A 23,498-nucleotide genomic window follows, 5' to 3' on the forward strand; every position below is an offset into this window, starting at 1 on the left:
AATTATTTTTCTAAAGAAACTAAGTTTAAGCCTGTTAGCATGGCTTGAGTGTTGATCTTTGAACCAGGAGGTCAGGGCACATGCCAGGTTGCAGACTCAATTCTTAGTGTGGGATGTGCAGGAGGCAGCCGGTTGATTTTCTCTCATCATTAATGTTTTTATCTCTCTCTCATTCTCCCTTTCTCTCTGAAATCAATAAAAATATATTTTTTTTTTTGTCTGCAAATCACTTTATTTCACCTTTAATTTTGAATGGTATCTTTGCTGAAATCATAGTCTTGAATTCAGTCTCTTACTTTTTATTATTTTGTATACGTCATGCCACTTCCTTCCGGCATAAAGTGTTTTTATTGAGAAATCAGCTGGAAATCTCATTGAGCTCCTTTGCAAATACCTTTCTGTCTCTCTCTTGCAGCCTTTAAAATTCTTTTTTCGTCTTTAATGTTTGCCATTTTAATTATTATGTGCTTAGGTGTGGGTCTTTTGGGGTTCATCTTGTTTGGGACTCTCTGTGTTTCCTAAAGTTGAGTGACTTTCTCTTCACCAGGTTAGGAAAATTTTCTGGCATTATTTCTTCAAAAAGGTTCTCTATTCCTTATTCAGATTCTTCTTCTTCTGAAACCCCATGATGCAAATGTTGTTACATTTCATGTTGTCTCAAAGCCCCATTTGTCTCTCACACTTTAATTTTTTTCCCAATTGAATGGGTGTTTTTTTCTTACCTTGTCTTCTAATTCACTGATTCAGTCCTTCAGTTCTACGAGTCTACTAGATGATTCCTTTCAGGCTATTTTTTCATTTCAGCTATGTCATTCTTCATTTCTGCTTGATTCGTATTGATGGTTTCTGCCTTATTTATGCTGCTGTAGTTCTCATTAATTTCCACAATGTTATTACTAAGCTGCTTGTAGTTCTAGCTAAGTTGTTCAAACACTTTTATAACCATTACTTTTATTTATCTGACAAACTGCTTGCCTCTATTTCATTTAGTTCCTTTTCTTTTCTTTTTTTTTTTTATTTTTTATTGCTTAAAGTATTACAAAGGGTATTACATATGTGTCCATTTTATCCCCCCGCCCTAGACAGTCCCCTAGCCTCCCCTACCCCCCAATGTCTTATGTCCACTGGTTATGCTTATATGCATGCATACAAGTCCTTTAGTTGATCTCTTACCCCCCTACCTCCTGCCCCGCAACCCTCCCCGGCCTTCCTGCTGCAGTTTGACAATCTGTTTGAGGCAGCTCTGCCTCTGTATCTATTATTGTTCAAAAGTTTATAATGGTCTCTATTATCCATGAATGAGTGAGATCATGTGGTATTTTTCCTTCATTGACTGGCTTATTTCACTTAGCATAATGCTCTCCAGTTCCATCCATGACGTTGCAAATGGTAAGAGTTCCTTCCTTTTTAGAGCAGCATAGTATTCCATCGTGTAGATGTACCACAGTTTTCTAATCCATTCATCTACTGATGGGCACTTAGGTTGTTTCCAGATCTTAGCTATGGTGAATTGTGCTGCTATGAACATAGGGGTGCATATATCCTTTCTGATTGGTGTTTCTGGTTTCTTGGGATATATTCCTAGAAGTGGGATCACAGGGTCAAATGGGAGTTCCATTTTCAGTTTTTTAAGGAAACTCCATACTGTCTTCCATAGTGGCTGCACCAGTCTGCATTCCCACCAGCAGTGCACAAGTGTTCCTTTTTCTCCACATCCTCTCCAGCACTTGTCGTTTGTTGATTTGTTGATGATAGCCAGTCTGACAGGTGTGAGATGGTACCTCATTGTTGTTTTGATTTGCATCTCTCGGATGATTAGTGACTTTGAGCATGTTTTCATATGTCTCTTGGCTTTCTGAATGTCCTCCTAATAAAAATATTTTTAAAAAGAAACTAAGCTTAGTTCCTCTTATTCCCACAAACTGTATACCTAAAGTATGTTCTTTGGCAGATGTTATACTGCTATTCTTTGATTCAGAAATCAAAAAGGTATTTTTAAAGGTTTCCACCTCATTTTACATCCTTGGGTGATAGCCTCTGGAAATATCTTTAAATATATATTTAAAGTTGTAAAATCTGTTCTGAATTGTCATCATCATTGTTGTTCTTGATTTTGGTTTGAAGACCAGGCAGAATATTTTGTTTGCTTTTTTGCTTTTTATTAGTGTTAAGATGTTAAGATTTTATGGAAGAAATTTCCAGCTAATCTTTTCTTTAAAAAAAATTTTTTTTTTTTTTATTGATTTCAGAGAGGAAGGGAGAGGGAGAGAGAGAGAGAAACATCAATGATGAGAGAGAATCATTGATCGGTTGCCTCCTGCATGGGATCGAGCCAGCAACCTGGGCATGTGCTCTGACTGGAATTGAACTGTGACCTCCTGGTTCATAGGTCAATGCTCAACCACTGAGTCATGCCTCCTGGGCTCCAGCTAATCTTTTAATGCCAGTGAATTTGTTGCCTATGGATCACTATTCAGACTTCTTCAATTATGGACTATTTTTATTTTTATTATGGACTATTTTTTAAGTCCTTGAGGACAAAAGCCAAATTCTGAAGGGTACACTTTCAATACCTGTCTTTTTTTCCCCCTTCCTCCCTTCGATCCTATTTGTGTTTAGGGACATTTTGGCACATACAGTTTGGTGGAACATGAGAAAATTAAGAGAATAAAACTTTTGTTTAGAATCAGTGTATTTGGACTATTTTTAATCCTGGCACGTGTAATTTGTATGTTCATTTATTTACTGAATGCTTCAATTTACTCACTTATAAAATGGGAATAATAGTACATAACTACTCTTTCTTGGGATGATAATAAAATAAGATGTCTTTGAGAGTACTTTTTTCTTTGTGAACTTAAAAATATAATTCTTAAAAATTTATGTAAACTTTATTATTTTTAGTGTATAGTTCTATGGTTTTGATGTTTGCATAAAATTGTGTAATGGCAACAACAATCAAGACGCCGAACAATTCCATCATCCCTTAAAATTCTATTATGCTGCCTATTTTTAATTACTCTTTCCTGCCCTCCCATTACCCTTGACAACCACTGATCTGTTTTGATCCCTGTAGTTTGCTTTTTTTGCAGAATGTCATAAATATATATGTACATGTAATCTTCTAGACTAACTTCTTTTTCTTAGCATAATGCTTTTGAGATTCACACTGTGACATATATCACTAATTTATTCCTTTTTATTGCTAAGTAATGTTCCATTATATGAATATGCCACAGTTTACCCACTTACTAGGTGTTAGACATTTGAGTTATTTTCAGTGTTTGATGATTATGAATAAATTGCTACAAACATTTGAATGCAGGTTTTGTCTGAATATAAGTATTTCTCTTGGGTTAATGCTTAGGATTGTTTGGTCATGTGGTCAGTGAATGTTTAACTTTGGAAAAAATTTGGAAGTTTCTTATAAAGTGACTATCATTTTGCATTCACTTTGGTAATGTTTGAGAGTTTCAGTTGCCCCACATTTTCTTCAACACTTGGTATTGACACATTTTTCTTTTTTGCTTTTACATATTAGCTATTTTAAGAGATTTAATTTAGTGGTATCTCATTATAGTTTTAATTTGCATTTTTCTTGATTGCTAATGATATTGAGCATTTTTTCATGTGATTATTTGCTATGTTCCCTCCCCCCATTAGTTTTGTTTAGAAGTTTTGTTTTGCAATAATGTCAAATTTACAGAAATCCTATGTAATAAAAGGCTAATATGCAAATTATCCCCTTGACTGGGAGTTCCATCAGTTCAACCAGGGGGTGGGGCTGGCTGGCCAACCTCCCGCATCCTCCCCTCAGCCAGGCTGGCCTTATCGGCTCCAATTGGCCGGATCTCACCCATACACAAATTTGTGCACCAGGCCTGTAGTGTTCAATAACCGTGCTAAGGATTCTTAGATACCTTTCGCCCAAATTTTGTTCTTTTGCCACATTCAACTTTATCATTTTATTTTGCTCTATACTATTTATCTATATAATATTTAACCCTTTGAGATTAAACTGTAGATATAATTCTCTACCCATAAATACTTCAATGTACACTTCCTAAAAACAATGAAATTCTCTTATGTAATTGCCATGATCAAAATCAGGACGTTAACATTTTGATACAGTATTGTTTAATCTATAGATCTTATTCAGTTTTGCCAGTTATTCCACTAATGTCCTTTATAGCAAAATAATAATAATTATTATTATTTTTGTTCAGGATCCTATTCATGATCACTTGTTACGTTTAGTTGTTTTGTATCTTTAGCCTACTATAATTTGAAACAGTTTTTCAGTCTTTATCTTATTCTAGAGGCCTGGTGCACAAATTCGTGCACAAATTCATGCACCAGTAGGGTCCCTCGGCCTGGCCTGCGGGATCGGGCTGGAACCGACTTTCCAACATCCCCTGAGGGGTCATGGATTGTGAGAGGACACATGCCAGGCCGAGGGACCCCACTGGGGAGGGACGCAGGACATTGGCCAGCTGGGGAAGGACCGTGGGAGGGCTCCAGGGCGTGTCTAGCTCTCTTGCTCAGTCCCAATCAGCCAGACCCCAGCAGCAAGCTAACCTACTGGTCAGAGCGTCTGCCCCCTGGTGGTCAGTGCACTAATAGCAAGTGGTTGAGCAGCCTTAGCATATTAGGCTTTGATTGGTTGAAAGGCCAACTGGTTGACCTGACACTTAGCACATTAGGTTTTTATTATATAGGATGATTTTAAAATTTTTCAAGAGTTTGGGCCAATTTATTTTGTAGAATGTCTTTCAGTTTGGGTTTTCTGATTTTTTTTCTTGATAAAGTTAAGGTTATGCATTTCTGGCAGGAATACCACAGAAGTGAAATGGTATCTTAGTGCATCTTATCAGGAAAAATATGATCCAGAACTGGTAATGTTAATATATAAAAGTATTTTGAATATGTGAAATGTATCATTATGAAGATGTTTCATAGATGCCTTGATGTTATATGTTTGAGTTCTCCACAGGAGAGATTGCTTTTTTATGTAAAGTTTCTTTCTTTTCCACATCACATCCAGCCTGCTTTGATTATTATGTACAACTACATAGTAAGCTTTCACTGAGGCCAAGTTATGTGCAACCTCTATACTAGTTGTTATCTTCACTGCAGCGAAGTGAGCAAAATGAATTAAGTCTTGTAAAAAGAGATAAATTTAAAGTGTTCAAGTTATTAAAAGAGGGAAGAACAAGTCACCCTGGATAACAGAGCAAGATATCATGTGCCTCTAGAGTAGGAATGGGAAACCTTTTTTCTGCCAAGGACCACTTGGATATTTATAACATTCACAGGCCATACAAAATTATCATCTTAAAAATTAGCCTGCTATATTTGGTCAGACATTTAATTAATCTCACCCCTAATGCCTTGGCAAGGCCAGACCAAATGATTTTGCAGGCCTTGTACGGCCTGTGGGCTGGACATTCCCCTCCCCTGCTCTAGAGTGTTGTATTAACTGTAACAATAACATTTATTAAGCATAATGTATACCAGTTTCTTTGTCAGGTGTTTTACATGAATTAGCTCATGTAATTGATTTTTAGAGAGAGGAAGGGAGAGAGAGAGAGAGACACTGATGTGAGTGTGAAACACCTATCGGCTGCCTCCTGCACACCCCCTACTGGGGATCACCCAGCTTGTGCCCTGACCAGGAATTGGCCAGGGCAGCTCATTTAATTTTCACCATGATTCTATGAGATATGTATTGTTATTTCCATTTTTACAGATGGAGGAAATTGTAAAAACACTGTATTTAGGATCAGAAAAGCTGTATTTGAGTCTTTATCCTTTATATATTAGTTAGAATAGCATTTCCTGAATTGATTCATTGAGCTGTAAGTAGATGTTCATTGACAAAAGGGCTTTTTATGAACATGTGTTTGGAAGATGCTGTGTACTATATTCCCTAGTGGAGGAAAACAAAAAAAAATTAGCTGTATAGTTTAATGTGTACACCCAGTCTGAAGTATCCTCTGCACTTTGTTACCTTATTTTAGTATTTTCAGAGCTCTTATCACTGACTGCAGTTATTTGATTAGCTTTTTTGTTTATTGACTGTCCCTTCCACTAGAAAAAATGTTCCATAAGAGCCGGCATTTTATTTATCTTATTTGTTGTCATACCCCTTAAAATCACATCAGTGCCTGGTATGTGGTAGGCATTCAGTAAATTATTTGTTGAGTGAAAGAATGAAGGCCTATGAAGTGGCCTCTTATAAAACAACACTTGTTTTAACTTTAACCTAGCATTTTGAAATGTATTTGACAGTAATCTTTTTCTTTGTGGAACATAAAGAACAGTAATATTTTATAGGACTATTTGAGAAATGCTAGTTTGTTTACATAGTTTCAAAATATAATAGTCCCATTTATGAAATTTAGTATTGTGTTTACTTATGTAGGTATTTGGAGAAAATTAGAAATGCAGTTTTTAGTGATTTATCCTACCTAATAAAGAGGGAATATGCTAATTGACCCTCACACCATCGCAAACGGTGGCACCCACAACCAATAAGGAGGGAATATGCTAATTGACTGCCCCACCCTCAAAGATGGCAGCACCCACAGCCACAAGATGGCTGGCAGGGGAGGGCAGTTGAGGGCGACCATGCCAGCAGGGAAGGGCAGTTGGGGGGGACTGGGCCTGCAGGGAGGGCATTTGGGGGGGACTGGGCCTGCAGGGGAGAGGAGTTGCAGGGGGTGGGGGCCGGGCCTGCAGGGGAGGGCAGTTGGGGGGGACCGGGCCTGCAGGGGAGGGCAGTTGGGGGGGACCGGGCCTGCAGGGGAGGGCAGTTGGGGGAGACTGGGCCTGCAGGGGAGGATAGTTGGGGGGGACCGGGCCTGCAGGGGAGGGCAGTTGGGGGGGACTGGGCCTGCAGGAGAGGATAGTTGGGGGGGACTGGGCCTGCAGGGGAGGGCAGTTGGGGGGGACTGGGCCTGCAGGGGAGGATAGTTGGGGGGGACTGGGCCTGCAGGGGAGGATAGTTGGGGGGGACTGGGCCTGCAGGGGAGGATAGTTGGGGGGGACCAGGCCTGCAGGGGAGGGCAGTTGGAGGTAGCCAGGCTGGCAGGGGAGGGCAGTTAGGGGTGACTGGGCCTACAGGGGAGGGCAGTTGTTGGGGACCGGGCCTGCAGGGGAGGGCAGTTAGGAGCGACCAATCTGGTAAGGGAGGACAGTTAGGGGCAACCAGGCAGGCAGGGGAGGGCAGTTAGGGGTGACCCGGCCAGCAGGGGAGGGCAGTTCAGGGCAATTGGGCCAGCAGGGGAGCAGTTAGGCAGGCAGAAACGGTGAGGGGCAATCTGGCAGTCAGGCAGACGAGCGATTGGGAGCCAGCAGTCCTAGATTGTGAGAGGGATGTCCGACTACCTGTTTAGGCCCGATCCCTGTGGGGCAGTTGGACATTCCGCAAGGGGTCCCAGATTAGAGAGGGAGCAGGCTGGCCTGAGGGACACCTCCCCAGTGCACGAATTTCGTGCACTGGGCCTCTAGTATTTCATAATATAGTTAGCTTGCAGTTTTTTTTATGTTAAGGAAGAGTTTTTAAGATAATTCAAACCCACGAATGACCTTTAATCACTTATTTTTTTTATATATATTTTTATTGATTTTTTACAGAGAGAAAGGGAGAGAGATAGAGAGTTAGAAACATCGATGAGAGAGAAACATTGATCAGCTGCCTCCTGCACACTCCCCACTGGGGATGTGCCCGCAACCCAGGTACATGCCCCTGACCGGAATCAAACCTGGGACCTTTCAGTCCGCAGGCCGACGCTCCATCCACTGAGCCAAACCGGTCTCGGCTAATCACTTATTTTTAATAATAGTATTTATTTAGTTTTTTTGACATCAATCTTAGCATTTTAATTATATTTTCTACTAGCTAGTACAGAAAGTAATTTAACTCAAGCATGGGGTTTAAACCCAAGGAGATTTTGTCCTGTAGTACTTTTACATGCACGAGTGTTGCATCAATTATATTAGTTTGGAAGTAGATAATAGTATTTTAAATATATATATTTATACATATACATATCCTATCTAATAAAGAAGGAATATGCTAATTGACCCTCATGCTGTTGCAAAGATTGGGGCGCCCTCAGCCAATAAGGAGGGAATATGCTAATTGACTGCTCCAACCTCAAAAATGGCAGCACCCACAGCCAATAAGGAGGGAATGTGCTAATTGACTGCCATGCCCTCAAAGATGGCAGCACCCACAGCCACAAGATGGCGGCACCCAGTCCCTCAGCCCCGCCGGGGTGGCAGGCGCGCGGCAAGGCCGGGCCCGCTTGCCTCCGGAGTCCTCCAGTCCCTTCAGCCCCCCAGCTGCCAGGGCTGCCCGAGGCTCAGCAGCAGCAGAAATGTGATGAGGGCATTGCCTTCCCCTGATCACCCGGTTGCCTTCTGCCCCTGAGGGCTCCCAGACCATGAGAGGGGGCAGGCCAGGTTGAGGAACCCCCACTCCAGTGCATGTGTGTATATGTGTGTATATACATATATATATACATATATATGTATGTATATGTGTGTGTATGTGTGTGTGTGTCTATATATGTGTGTGTGTGTATATATATATATATTTATATATATATATATATTTATATATATACAGACACATATATGTAATTGATTTCAGAGAGGAAGGGAGAGGGAAAGAGAGATAGAAATATCAATGATGAGAGAGAATCATGGATTAGATGCCTCCTGCACACCCTCCACTGTGGATGGAGCCTGCAACCTGGGCATATGCCCTGACTGGGAACTGAACTATGACCTTCTGGTTCATGGGTCGATGCTCCACCATTGAGCCATGCTGGCCAGGCTATAGGAGTGTTTTATTTTTTTTGTTTTGTTTTTTTTTTTAAGAAAAGCACAGTTTTAGCTTTTGCAAGAACATAATGTTAAAGAATGGACACATGACTCTTTAGTTAGGTGAACTGGGCTCCAGGGTCTGCTCTTCCCGTAAATAATTTGACAAACTTTAGCAATCTGCTTTGCTTACCTGTGTCATTCTGCCTATTTTAAATAAACATAGTGACCCATCTTTTAATATATAATGGAAGAGAGTCTTTTATTAAAACAAAATCCATACTATTTCATGGTTTGCAACATTCTATAGATGATGATCTCTAGATGAGGAAGAGTGGCTGGACCAAGTGGACTTAAAATGAGAAAGGGAGACTGCCCATCTAGTATAGCTTCCTTCCCCATCTGTAGTTATCTTTCAAGACTGTTCTTCACTGAAACTTTGGTGTTTGTTGTCCTCCTTCTCTAGAGGAAGTAATATTTCCATGCATTTGTAGCACCTGTCCCGATGGCCCAGTTATTACCGAGACTGTTGCTAGGGGCTATAAATATAAAACCAGAGGATCAAGGGATAGAAAATTAGTATAAAACTATGGAAACTTGCCAGATGACTGGGAGAGTCCTTGACATCAGTCATGGGTCATTATAATTAAACCTAAGGTTAAATGTAGAGAGTTAAAAGAGTAGTAACTCCACAGTTTATAATGGGAACATTTTTCCTACAAACAACTCATCAAGATTTTCATAAAGATGAGTTCAGAAGGCAACTCTTTAGTTTGATGGCAGTAAGAAATTAGAAAACCACAAGAAAGGGAAAATTCAGGAAACTGCTTCTTATCTTTCTACTTGAAAATTGTCCTTCTAGAACATCTTTGCTTAGCATATAATTTAAAGTTTATATTTTAATAAGGAGCCTGCCCCCTTATTTATTTTGCCCTTGTCTCCTCCTTTACCCACTCCCTTTCTCTTGCCTCATAAATGCATACATAGTAAATACTGTAAGGATAGATTTGTAAAACTGCTTTGGAAATATGAATATTCTTATTTATAAATAAAGCAAATTCTAGGTGAAAATCTAGCTAATTATATATAGAAAATAGGTTTTCTTTTTATTTTGCTATGTATAAAATAACATTGATAAATTGGAGGTTCAAATCCAATCCAACATGACTTCATAAAACAATTTCTGTGGGAACTGCACAGCATGCAGTTCTGGCTTTTGATGGATCATTTTTCATTTTTTTTTGAGTCTCTGCTTATTCTGTATAACCTTCAATGTTAAACATAGCAGTACTTTTTAATAAGAACAAAGTGTTTTATAAACAGTGTTATGTGAGGCTGCCTATTTCAATATTTAACTGTAAAATGTGTCATACTTCAGCTTACGTGGCATATCCTGTAACTCTGACTCTGCTGATGTATTCCAAAAGTGAACAAACCACCATGTACTTCACTTTTCACTGCTTTTTTCTGGGATCAACAGGCATTTATAGGGTTGTTTTTTGAGGAGCCAGGACTTTTGAGGTTTAGCATTCATATATTTAATATCCTATATAATAAAAGCCCAGTGACCATAATGGCAGAATGACCAGAATGACCACTGAACCAGTCACTATGAGGTGCACTGACCACCTCTCGGTCTCTACCTCCGCACCCCCGGCCAGAGTTTTGCTAAGAATGGGGGGTGTGCTTTTATTTCTTCCTTGCTGATTTTGGATTAATTGCTTTTGGATGCTTTCTAAGAAGAGTAAGGGGGAAATGCTTACTTTATGCTACATTAAAATTGAAAGTCATATTTTAAAGTAAACCAAGAATTCTTGATCTCAGTGTTATAATTTAATATTCTGGTGTAAGGTAGAATAACCTAGATGAGCTCTTCCTCAGCCCCTCCCTGCCTATACAGTGTGATCCTTGTTCTCTTTAGGTATCATAGAGGAGTGTTACTCAAAATGTCAGTGTATTGATATAAGGGACTTGAGCCAGAATATATATCAGTGTACTGCTTCCTTCATCAAAGAAGTCTTGTTTCAAGAAAAATGTCAGCTGAACTAAACAGTGTGCTTAGGGACATCATTGATTTACATTCTGGTCTAAACTTCTTACCTCAGTGAAGACTGGTAACAGTTTGCAGATTGACAGCTAGTCTATGAATGATATTGAGTATCACTGCTGTACAATACGTATGTGTGGCAATCAAACTGGATCATTGCATAGCTAATCCAATTGTCTCTTCATTCTTCATAATAATTATTGCTGTTGGCCAGTTAATTGTATGTAAAAATCACTGGTTAGAATGAGTGAAATAGAAGTGTTGCTCCTATATAAATAGGAGTCCTTGGGATGAAGACTAATTTGCCATGTACTTTTTCTCTGATAGGGATTCCTCAGTGTAATGATTTTTTCCTCTAAGTCATAATATGGAGATCAGACCTACGGAGGTAGCTCCTATTAGGAGAATACTTCTATATGAATGCTTTAAAAATGGGAATTGAGTAATTACAGAAAGTAGTAGGATTCAGTGTTGTAGCTTTAGAAGAAGTAAGTTTACCACTGTGCTATCTTAAGTCAAATATTTCTCTTGACTCTGTTGCTGGGGAGACATGGAAAAAAAATCAATATATGATAAGATATTGATATGTTTTTTGTGTTTTAAGAACTTTCATGTGATTGATGGATGTGTTTTTCTGGATATGGTTCCTGATGTCTATCTAATTGGTCATTAGACTTTTCTCTGTCAGAAACCATGAGTCATGCCATGTTGTCAGTGGCAGCATGTAGAATTGGATTGGGGTATTCCTGACATCTTTTTTGTTGCATTCCTATTATAATGAATTTCATGAGGTCATGGCTTTTCCCATCCGAAACATCTTTAAGATTAAGATTATTAGTCCTTGGGCAGACATGAGGTACTTTATAAGAAAGAATGTAACTTTATTATACCATTAGATAAAACTTTTCTAAATATCAATAAAATATTATGCTTCAGGTTAAAGATTCATGGCTGAGATTCATTCTAGGAATCTATCTGAATGTATAGAATGGTTTGAAATTATGTACATATTCTTAATGGAAAAGCCCTACTTTATAATCATTTTGATTACAAACTTCAATTATGAAATGAATAACTGTGGGCAGTCCTACATACCCAGTGACATTCTTTAAATAATTCTAAATCCTTTCCAGTCACATTGCCAAAGCGAAGGGTTGCAACTAATGTATTCTGTCAATGGAGTTAGTATAGTACTTGAATAGTTCTTCTGTCTTGGATATAGGTAAAGCCTTGGAAAAATATAAATCCTGGAGTCACATAGAATAAATCAGCAACACTAGGGAAAAAAATCCCTGTTCATTGCAGTCTAGTTTCTTTTCTAGTGCCACCAGATGTCAGTATAACCACAGGACCCCAGAAGTATTGCAGTAGATAAATGGCTTATGAACATTCTTTTTGCTTCATGAAAGAGGTAGGGAATAAAGTTTTATACAAATTAGGCATACAATGCAAAGATTATTTTATTGTTGAATTATGTAGACAAATGAAGAGCATAATGGAGAATAGAGCTCATATAGAACTTAAAAAAGAAGAGATACAGTTAAACATCCTATATAATAAAAGGCTACTATGCAAATAGACCAAATGGCGGAACAACTGAACAATCGATCTCTATGATGTGCGCTAACCACCAGGGCTGGCATCGGCAGCAGGTGGCAGAGCACAGAACATGGCGGGCATTGGCTGTGGTGGGATGGTGGAGCAGGTGAGCGAGGGCACCAGACCAAGGTGGGGTGCTGGTTGTTGTCATCGGGGCAAGCCTCTGGTAGTTACAAAAGTTCTTTGTTCCCACTTGCCGCTGTCCCGCCTGGTGCTCGCACCCACTACCAGCACCGGAGCCACCACTCTCACCCGCTGTCTGCGCCTGGTGCCAGCCCCGATTGCTCAGCACCATCAGCTGGTGCGAGTGGCAGCTACTGGCCCCGATTGCCCCTCAGGGCTTCGCCACCTCCCCCTGCTCCTGAGGGGCGATCGGTGCTGGCAGCCGCCTCTCGCACCCGCTGCCGGCGATGGTCTCGCTCACACCCACTGCCAGCACCGGAGCTGCCCCTCACACCCACTGCAGTGTTGGCCCCGCTCATACCTGCAGCTGGTGCCGGTGTTTGCAGGGCTGGCGCTGTCAGCGCATGGGAGTGGCGGTGGGGGGAGTGGGGGATGTCCGCAGAGGGACTGGGGGCTACAGCAGGAGGGACTGGGGGTGGTGCGGAGGATGGGCCAAGACTCACCCCTGTGCCCGCAGCCTCGTGGCCCATAGTTCCTTTCAAGGTGCACGGATTCGTGCACTGGGCCCCTAGTTCATATATAAATTAAATGTACTGATGGAATATGTCAGTGATCTCTGACACTCACCAAAACCAGCAACTGAGCTGATGAGCATTCTGTGGTTAAACTGTTCACTACAGCCACACCAACTGTGATGCTTGTCAGTAGAATTACTATCAAAATCTGAGCCTCAAAATGAGTGCTTCTAGTTTATAGATGTAAAAGTCTGCTCACTGTGATTTGCATTCGGTACAAAACTTACCTACAGTAGTTCCCTAGAACACAGTCACATTAGGCATTTTTCCAAAAGAGCATTTAGTAGGGTAATTACATTTAAAAAATGTATTCTTTAATGAATGCTCTCTTAAATAATGATCATTGTTTACTATTCCTAGTCAGAGTTATCATTACATATAAGTGATAGGTCTGTCATTTTTTTTTTTTTTTCAGATGAGAATCCTACATTGAGTCCATGCCTAGTCTTCATGTGGCCTTGTGATTACTCAATGTGTTACATGCCTCAATGCAACTGAGTGTTGACTTTGGTTAGAAGTTTTGTGTGGGTCAAAGCCTGTTTCCAGTTTTTTAATTTCTTCTTTAAAAGAATATTTTGTTATGGTATGTTTTCTTCTTTTTACCTCTAATTTAGGGAATGTAAACACTTGTTTCTTTAAAAATATAAAATGTCCCCTAGAAATCATTGCAGGAAATGATGGTCTCATGTCATTCTTGCTGTCTTCGACTTGTGTTCTCACACAGGTTTCATCAGTACTATAATGACCTGTTGTCAAAGGGGCAGCATCCCTACCCTCAGAGCTTCTGGTTTTTCTTTTCTATTCTCAGCTGGAGTTTTGTAGACAATACCTGTTTGGATTGAAGGAAGGAAAGCCTTTCTCCCATCTCCCTGTGTGCCTTCCAAAGTGGGGTATTTTATTTCATTCTTATTCTTTATCCTTGGGTTCTGGTCTCTATTTGATGCCAGAATAATACCAGATCCTATGATTCTTTCTTTTTATCTCTGGTAATCTATAGTACCTTTCTAGGTTTGTTCTAATTACTCATTTCCTTTCTTTCCTTGGATACTTACCCAAAGCCATAGGAGCCATAATTAATGGCCTGATTCCCAGTCTCCTTAGCCAGACATGTATCTTGGAGGTAGATATGCTTAGGATTCTAGGATAAATTCCAATTTAGTTAAAATTTAAACTCTAGACCAGTGCTATTCAATAGAACTTAGAAATGTCCTATATCTACACTGTTTAATATGATAGTCAATAGCCACATGTGGCTCTTGGGTACTTCAAATGTGGCTGATTTGATTGAGGTACTAAAATTTAAATTTAAATAGCCACATGTGGCTAGTGGCTTCTCTCTTGGTGAGTGCAGCTCTCCATACATCCTTAATTGTGCAGTAGTCCTCTTGTGTTTTTGAAGCATTTGTCTCCTTTGCCCTAGCATGCAATACTGGGTGGGTTCCATGAAGAGAGACGAGGGAGCAAAAAACTACCAGCTTAGTCAATCAGCTTTGCTCATCAATGGGATGGTAGAAGTAGCTGATTTTCCCTCACCTACAATTGATTAGGTGGTCATCAGGGATCTGTACTTGATTCTTTCTTTTGAGGGCTTACCATCTAATTGGGGCTAGTATAATAACAAGAATTCAAGGAAAACTATAAGTGCCATAAGAGGCACAAAGTATTATGAAGGTGAGCCTGTTCCTAATTACTGTTATCTTTCTGTGTTAAGATTCATCTACTTCCTTGTCTCTTTTCCCTTTCCCTGTTTCTTTAGGTTTTAAAGAATTTTTTTTTATTAACATACAAATGTGACCTTAAAATAACATTTTAAGAAAGTAGGACAGTGTTCAGTTAGATTTTTATTCTGATATGTTTTTTAAAATTCACACTTATATACTTCAGGAATATTTCAGATACTCGGTACTACTATGTGTTTTTGGAATTCCCATTTGAAATTCTCTTCAAAATTGGTGGCAGCTTTTTTTTTTTTTTTTTTTTTTTTTAACTTCATGGACAATTTCAAAAGTATAGAGAAAAGTGTAATAATTTGCCATGTACCTAACACCCAACTTCAATAGTTATCACTTTCATTTACATAGACTGTGAAGTTATAGCAAGTATAGTGACTTCTAAAGCACCGTAGTTTGCTGATTTTCTGGGATCTGTAAGTCAATGTAGCTTTTGGTTTTTGTTTTTAAAATCAAATTTTTGAAAATCCCAGCCATTATTTCTTCAAATATGTATGTTTTCTGTCCCATTCTTATTCTTCCCCTTTTTGGATTACACATATATTGCACTGTTTGATGTTATCCCATAGGTCTGAACGGTTGATTTCTTCCTTCAGACATTTTTCCTGTCAGTTTTTTAGATTGGATGATTTACATCGATGTCTTTTACGTTCGCTGACTTTTCTACCATTTCCTTTTTCATTTCTAGAATTTTCATTTGGTTCTTTTTTTTTTTTTAACTTCATTTCTCCATTGAGATTCTCTATGTTAACCTATCTGTACACCATATATATTAAAAATAAAAAATTTGAATATTTTTCTTAACATTTTAAAGCATATTTCTAATAGCTGCTTTAGTTGATCTGTTCAATCCAATATATGGGCCATCTTGGGGTCAGTTTCTGTTGCCTACTTTCTGACTTGTATATTGGATATTGTAGATAGTATGTTATAGAGACTTGGATTCTGTTACCTTCTTCGTGAGAAATGCTGATTTTTACTTTCTTAGTAGGTAGGTCATTTACTGGCTTATCACCTTGAACTTGTTTTTAGGTTTGGTTTTATGCTTTGTTAGACTAGATCCGTGGAGAGCGTAAGATGTTTCCCAAGCCAATTTAACTTGGTGGGACTCAACTCTCAACCTCTGCCTCCTTCCTGATCTTGTCAGGGCTTCTTTTAGGTGTAATTAGAGCAAATCTCGAGTTGGCCTTCTCTGAGATGTGATCCTAACTCCTAGGGCTCTGCCTTCTGGGTGTCTCAGTTGGATGCTCAGGGTATTAATGAGGTTCTGTGATTTCACAGAAGACCTGAATAGAACCTCTAAGAGTTCCATTGTCTCTCAGCACTGTTTGACCTCTAGTTACCTCTGTTTCATTTTGAATCCTTTAGTGGTTCTCTTGTAGGCTTTCATCTTGCCTTACAGATGTGCAGCCCAGATCACAGCCAAGGATTTTTGGAGAACTTCCACACTGGGGCCTCCCGTCTGCATGGTTCTCTTTTCTCTGGGGCCTTGCTCCACAGACTCCAACTACTTAAACTCTAATCTCTGCCTCCTTAGCTTGGTGGGCTGCTGCGCTCCGCTTGGACTGTTTCCTCTGCATGAAGTACTCTTCCCTCAACCTTACCCTTGCTCTGCTTAGACGTTAGCTCCCTACATACACCATTACCAAGAAATGTCCCCAGACAGAGAACTGAGGCAGTCACAGTGCTCGCCTTATGTGTTCTCCTCCTCTCAGGCTCGACCTTCTGCCTGTTGTTTCACGCCAGAAAACATTGTCTCTATATGTTTTGTCCACTCTTACGATAGTTTATGATGGGATGGCTAGTTTAGCACCAATTATGTTGTTATATCCAGCAGTGTAATTCCAAAGCCTATTCAGTTTGGAGAGGGAATTTTTTTTTTTTAAATAAAACAATCTTATTTTATTTTAGACATTTTTACCCCCATTCATCCAGTCAACGATTATTTACTGCCTGGCTTCTGTCTATGATTGGCACTGGGCATATAAGGGGGATGAGATACAGCTTCTTTCCTCAAGGAGAATACTGCTTAATGGATTAGATGGCCAACAAATAGGAAGCTTGAGTCTGTTTTTTTAAAAAATAAACTTTTATTGATATATAACGTACGTTGTTATGGTATGGTTCCTCCTCCTCCCTCCAATGTGATAAATTGTTATTTAAGGACAAAGAAGCTTAATCCATCTTTTCCAAAGGGGAGGCTTTGGTAATAGATGCAAGCTCTAAATATTCTTTTGTAAACCACTCTTTCTTGATTATTAACCATTAAATTTGTATTATCTTGAAATAATTAGTAAGAGCTATATAAATGTTATTTACCTGCTCATGTGTTTGTTTCACTAGAGATGCAGAAATCAGATATCTTAACGTATTTATGATATTAAAGTGAAAACAACTTTTGTCTCTGACTTCATAGTGTACTTAATAATCAAAACACATTTTTTCAACTTTCATTTTTATAAGGTCAGGCTAACTCATGAAAAACAAACTTATCTTCATCCTGCTTCATATATCACCACTGACAACCTGATAATCTTCAGCTCAGGGTCTGGCTTGAGAATGATTTTTGCCAGCAATCACTGATAATGATATATGAATTGGATATGAAACAGATTTTCTTCCTTTTCTATTATGACCTCCATCCAAAATTAGATTGACTTTAGATTGATTATAGAAAAATAACAGCTTGAAAAACTGTTGTTTTTTCTCTAGTAAAATGCCCTTGAATGTTAACTTAGAAATAAGATTTATTGAACTTCTGCAGTGGTACTATCTCAGCCATTTTGGTTAAATTTCTGAAATCTCCCAAGATAAGAAAATTCTTCATTAAAGAACTTCTGATAATTCTTATGGAAGAAATAAGTATAAATTCAATATGCAAAATTAAGAGAATATCAATGGCATGTTATTATCTTCAACAATAATGAGTAAATTTATTATTTTATACTTTTAAGTATTTTATTTTTCTATTGTTACATCTGTATTAGCATTTTTCAAGTCTGACCCCTAATCCGAATGTTTAGTGCCTCTCTAATATTTAACTGAGAATTGTTGATTCTTGCCTCCGACTGCAGTAGAAGATACAGAAAAACTATATGCTTGAAATAAAATAAAAATCTTACTTGTTTTTTTCCCTGTTACCAAGCAGATGAAGTCAAACTTTATACACATCTCTCCTCTGTCTTTTTATAGATGCTGATATTTATCCAAACTTATAATTCTTTTTTTTAATTAAATCTTTATTGTTCAGATTATTACATTTTTTCCTCCTTTTTCCCTCCGTAACTCCCCTCCTCCCAGTTCCCACCCCACCCTCCACCCTCACTCCCCACCCACTGTCCTCATCCATAGGTGCACGATTTTTGTCCAGTCTCTTCCCGCATCCCCCACACCCCTTTCCCCCACAAGAATAGTCAGTCCATTCCCTTTCTATGTCCCATATTCTATTATAATCACCAGTTCATACTGTTCATCAGATTATTGATTTTTAGATTCACTTGTTGATAGATGCGTATTTGTTGTTCATAATTTGTATCTTTACCTTTTTCTTCCTCTTCCTCTTCTTAAAGGATACCTTTCAGCATTTCATATAATCCTGGTTTGGTGGTGATGAACTCCTTTAGCTTTTCCTTATCTGTGAAGCTCTTTATCTGACCTTCAATTCTGAATGATAGCTTTGCTGGATAAAGTAATCTTGGTTGTAGGTTCTTGGTATTCATCACTTTGAATATTTCTTGCCACTCCCTTCTGGCCTGCAAAGTTTCTGTTGAGAAATCCGCTGACAGTCGTATGGGTATTCCCTTGTAGGTAACTGAGTTTCTTTCTCTTGCTGCTTTTAAGATTCTCTCTTTGTCTTTTGCTCTTGGCATTTTAATTATAATGTGTCTTGGTGTGGTCCTCTTTGAATTCCTTTTGTTTGGGGTTCTCTGCGCTTCCTGGACTTGTAAGTCCATTTCTTTCACCAGGTAGGGGAAGTTTTCTGTCATTATTTCTCCAAATAGGTTTTCAATATCTTGCCCTCTCTCATCTTCTGGCACCCCTATAATTCGGATGTTGGTTTGCTTGAAGCTGTCCCAGAGGCTCCTTACACTATCTTCGTATTTTCGGATTCTTTTTTCATTTTGCTTTTCTGGTTGGGTGTTTTTTGCTTCTTCGCATTTCAAATCTTTGCCTTGATTCTTGCGCTCCTCTGGTCTGCTGTTGGGAGTCTGTATAATATTCTTTATTTCAGTCAGTGTATGCTTAATTTCTAGTTGGTCCTTTATCACAACATCGAGGGTCTCATTAGATTTCTTGAGTATCTCACTACATTTATCAGCGGTCTCACCAGTCTTTTCGAGGGTCTTACTAAATTTATTGGCAGCTTCTAGACAGTTCTTGAAAGACCTTAAAAATGTGGTTTTGAACTCTATACCCAGCAGTTTGCTTTCCTCCATTTCTGTCATTTGTGTCCTCTTTTTTTGTCTCTGCATTTTTTATGCTCTCTTGGTGCACCCCCTTGTGGTCTTTGTGCACAGTCTTGTTGTAGTTAAGCCTTGATTGTTGTAGGTAACACTGGGGGGGATTTGACCTCCAGGCCAACTGGCTGTGAGAATCAGATGTGTCTGCAGTGGGAGAACTTCTGTCCTCTAGGGAGGTGCTAATCTAGCCTTTGCCTGAGGCTATCCAGCAAATGCCTCTGTGCAAGGCTTGGGCAGGGCGGGTCCCAGGGGATCAACAGGGCGGGCGGAGAGAGCAGTTATGGCTGCTCTCAGTCCTGTCCTCAGAGGCTCTGCCTCTCGGTGTGTCAGCAATTGCTGCAAGTACTTCGGAGAGAAAGCTGCCCTGGAGTTCCAACCGATGCCAGACAGTCCCTCTTCTCCCGTTTGAGTCTGGGTCCCCAGAGACTTGCCCGGAACTGGAGCTCAGAGCCTGAGACTCCCTCCCAATTGAAAAAGACAACGCGCCCTCAGCTGCCAGCCCGCTCCGCATGCTCCTCCGCACCTTTGTATTTTACTTCTGCACTGCACCTCCTCTGAGTCTCGGTATGCTTTTCTCTTTCCTTCTAGTTGTAGAATTTCCACTCAGCCAGCCTTCCTTGTGGCTCTTAGTGATGTCCGTTCTGTCTTTTAGTTGTATTTTTGAAGTGGTTGTGCAAGGCAGCAATCTCCGGTGTTTACCTATGCCGCCATCTTGGTTTCTCAAACTTATAATTCTAACAAGTCATTGTAATAGCCTCATTCATACCTATAACATTTACAATATACCTCATTTACTTGATGGTGTATGGTTATGTGTGTAACATTTTATTAAGCACTATATAGCTCTCTTCTGACTTTTTTTTTTTTCCCTTTCATTAACTCCTCCAGAATACTGCCACCTTCATAGCAGAAAGTTTTGTGGTAGGTAGCATTCTGGAAAGTTGGGCCCCACTTGTTTGTTCTGTCAACTTAAATAGCATTACACCTATATTCACTCTCACTAGGTAGGATTTATAAACTGTTACATGTACATGATATAAGACTACACATATCTTGTACTAATGGTAAATTAGATATATGTAAAATAAAGTAGAACAATTTCCTGCAACTAGTAAAAGGGCACATGATTTTTAGGTATTTAGAGGCATGCACACTATTCCTTCAAAGGATCTACTTTACCAGCAACTTGGGAGTCATTATTATTATTATTATTTTAATATATTTTATTGATTAAGATGTTACATATGTGTCCTTATCTCCACGTTACCCCCTCCCCCCCTCCCCGCTCATGCCCTCACCCCCCTGTTGTTCATGTCCATTGGTTAGGCCTATATGCTTGCATATAAGTCCTTTGGTTGATCTTTCCCTCTTACCTCCACCCTCCCCTACCTTCCCTCCAAGGCCTGACAGTCCAATCAACGCCTCTCCATCTCTGGGTCAGTCCTCGTTCATCAGTTTATGTTGTTCATTATATTCCACAAATGAGTGAGATCATGTGGTATTTATCCTTCTCTGACTGGCTTATTTCACTTTGCATAATGCTCTCCAGTTCCATCCATGCTGTGGCAAATGGTAAGAGTTCCTTTTTCTTCTTCCTTTTCTTAAAGAATACCTTTCAGCATTTCATATAATGCTGGTTTGGTGGTGATGAACTTCTCTAGCTTTTTCTTATCTGTGAAGCTCTTTATCTGATCTTCAATTCTGAATGATAGCTTTGCTGGATAAAGTAATCTTGGTTGTAGGTTCTTGCTATTCATCACTTTGAATATTTCTTGCCACTCTCTTCTGGCCTGCATGGTTTCTGTTGAGAAATCAGCTGACAGTCGTATGGGTACTCCCTTGCAGGTAACTGACTTTTTTTCTCTTGCTGCTTTTAAGATTCTCTCTTTGTCTTTTGCTCTTGGCATTTTAATTATGATGTGTCTTGGTGTGGTCCTCTTTGGATTCCTTTTGCTTGGGGTTCTCTGCACTTCCTGGACTTGTAAGTATGTTTCTTTCACCAGGTAGGGGAAGTTTTCTTTCATTATTTCTTCAAATAGGTTTTCAATATCTTGCCCTCTCTCATCTTCTGGCACCCCTATAATTCTGATGTTGGTACGCTTGAAGTTGTCCCAGAGGCTCCTTACACTATCTTCATATTTTTGGATTCTTTTTTCTTTTCGCTTCTTCGGTTGGGTATTTTTTGTTTCTTCGTATTTCAAATCTTTGACTTGATTCTTGGGATCCTCTTGTCTGCTGTTGGATCTCTGTATATTATTCTTTATTTCAGTCAGTGTATGCTTAATTTCTAGTTGGTCTTTTTTCATATCCTCCAGGGTCTCACTAAATTTATCGGCAGTTTCCATAAAATTCTTGAAAAACCTTATAAACGTGGTTTTGAACTCTATATCCAGTCATTTGCTTTCCTCCATTTCTGTCATTTGTGTCCTGTTTCTTTGTCTCCACATTTTTTATGCTTCTCTGTGTTGGTAGAGTGGTTTTGTGTGCTAGGTGTCCTATAGGGCCCAGTGGCTCAGCCTCCCCAGTTACCTGAGGTGGACACTCTTGGTGCACCCCCTTGTGGGCTTTGTGCACAGTCTTGTTGTAGTTATGCCTTGATTGTTTTAGGTATCACTGGGAGGAATTGACCTCCAGGTCAATTGGCAGTGAGAATCAGCTGTGTCTGCAGTGGTAGAACTTCTGTGCTGAAGACACCCTTCTGGGGCAAGACTTGCTTCAGTGGGGCTTTGGTGCTCACTGAGTCTGCCCCTTGAGTGTGTCCCTTATGGATCTGAGGAGTTGTAATCTGGATGGTCCCACTCTGACCACTGGGTACACTGGCTCTTGGATCTAAGGAGGTGCTAATTTAGTCTCTGCCTGAGGTTACCCAGCAGGAGCTATGAAAAGATCTGCAGATTCTCCTTCCTTTTTTGGAGTTTGGAGGTGCCCAGATGAGGCCCAGCTGTGAAGTAATGCAAGCTGCTGTGGGGCCTTGGGCCTTCTCTTGGAAGTTCTGGGTCTGTCTGGCCCAGCTGTAATTTGTTTGGTAATTTTCAGGTTGCAAAGGGCCAGGGCATTCATATGCAGAAGCCTCTGCCGCAGCCTGGGTGGGGCAGGGTCTCAAGGAATCAACAGGGTGGAGCAAGCAGCTATGGCAGATCCTCAGCCCTGCCGTAAGGGGCCGCGTGTCTCAGTGTCCCGGTAATTGCTGCAAGCACCTCTGAGGGAAAGCCGCCCTCGAGTTCCGAGTTCTGCCCGCTGCCAGACAGTCCAGTTTCTCCCCGTATGAGTCCTGGGTCCCCAGAGACTTCCCGGAACTGGAGTTCAGAGCAGTCGGGAGCTTGTGACTCCCTCCCGATTCAAAAAGACAGCCGTGTCCTCAGGTACCAGCCCCTTTCCGCACGCGCGCGCTCGAGCCTCCATACCTTTGCAGTTTACTTCCGCAGCTCCTGACTCTCAGTGTGCTTTTCTCTTTCCTTCTAGTTGTAGAATTTCCACTCAGCCAGCCTTTCTGTTGTTCTGGATGATGTCTGTTTTGTCTTTTTGTTGTATTTGTGAAGTTGTTGTAGGAGGCAGCAATTTCGGTGTTTACCTATGCCGCCATCTTGGTTTCTCCATTATTATTTTTTTTTAAATTTATTTTTTAAATTAAGTGTATTGGGGTGACATTGATTAGTAACATTGCATAGTTTCAAATGTACAATTCAATAATAATACATCATCTGGATATCGCATTATGTGCTCACCACTCAAAGTCGAGTCTCCCTTGATCACCATAAATTTTGCCCCTTAAACTCTTTATCCTGCCCCCCTCTGGTAACTACTCATCTGTAGACTATCTGTGTTTGCTGCTTTCTGTTTTATATCCTACATATGAGTGAAATCACATGGTTCTTGTTCTTTTCCATCTTATTTATTTTACTTAGCATGATACTGCCTCAAGATCCATCCATGTTGTTACACATCGCAGTATTTCATCTTTTCTTATTGGCTGAGTAGTATTCTGTTGTGTGTATGAACCACATCCTCTTTAATCATTCATCAAAAGATACTTAGGTTGTTTCTGTGTCTTGGCTACTGTGCATAATGCTGCAATGAACATAGGAGTTTATATATCCTTACGAATAAACATTTTCAAAATTTTCAGATAGAT

At 39.8% G+C, this 23,498-nt stretch overlaps 1 protein-coding gene across 9 annotated transcripts in view; it reads left to right on the forward strand.

Annotated features, from left to right (window-relative positions):
* ASB3 (ankyrin repeat and SOCS box containing 3) overlaps nucleotides 1-23,498 on the forward strand; it is a 78,554-nt gene that overhangs the window by 26,539 nt on the left and 28,517 nt on the right. The gene's annotated exons all lie outside the window — the stretch shown is intronic.

The sequence above is a fragment of the Myotis myotis genome, unplaced genomic scaffold (genome assembly GCF_014108235.1).
Source record: "Myotis myotis isolate mMyoMyo1 unplaced genomic scaffold, mMyoMyo1.p scaffold_m19_p_14, whole genome shotgun sequence".
Lineage (NCBI taxonomy): Eukaryota > Metazoa > Chordata > Mammalia > Chiroptera > Vespertilionidae > Myotis > Myotis myotis.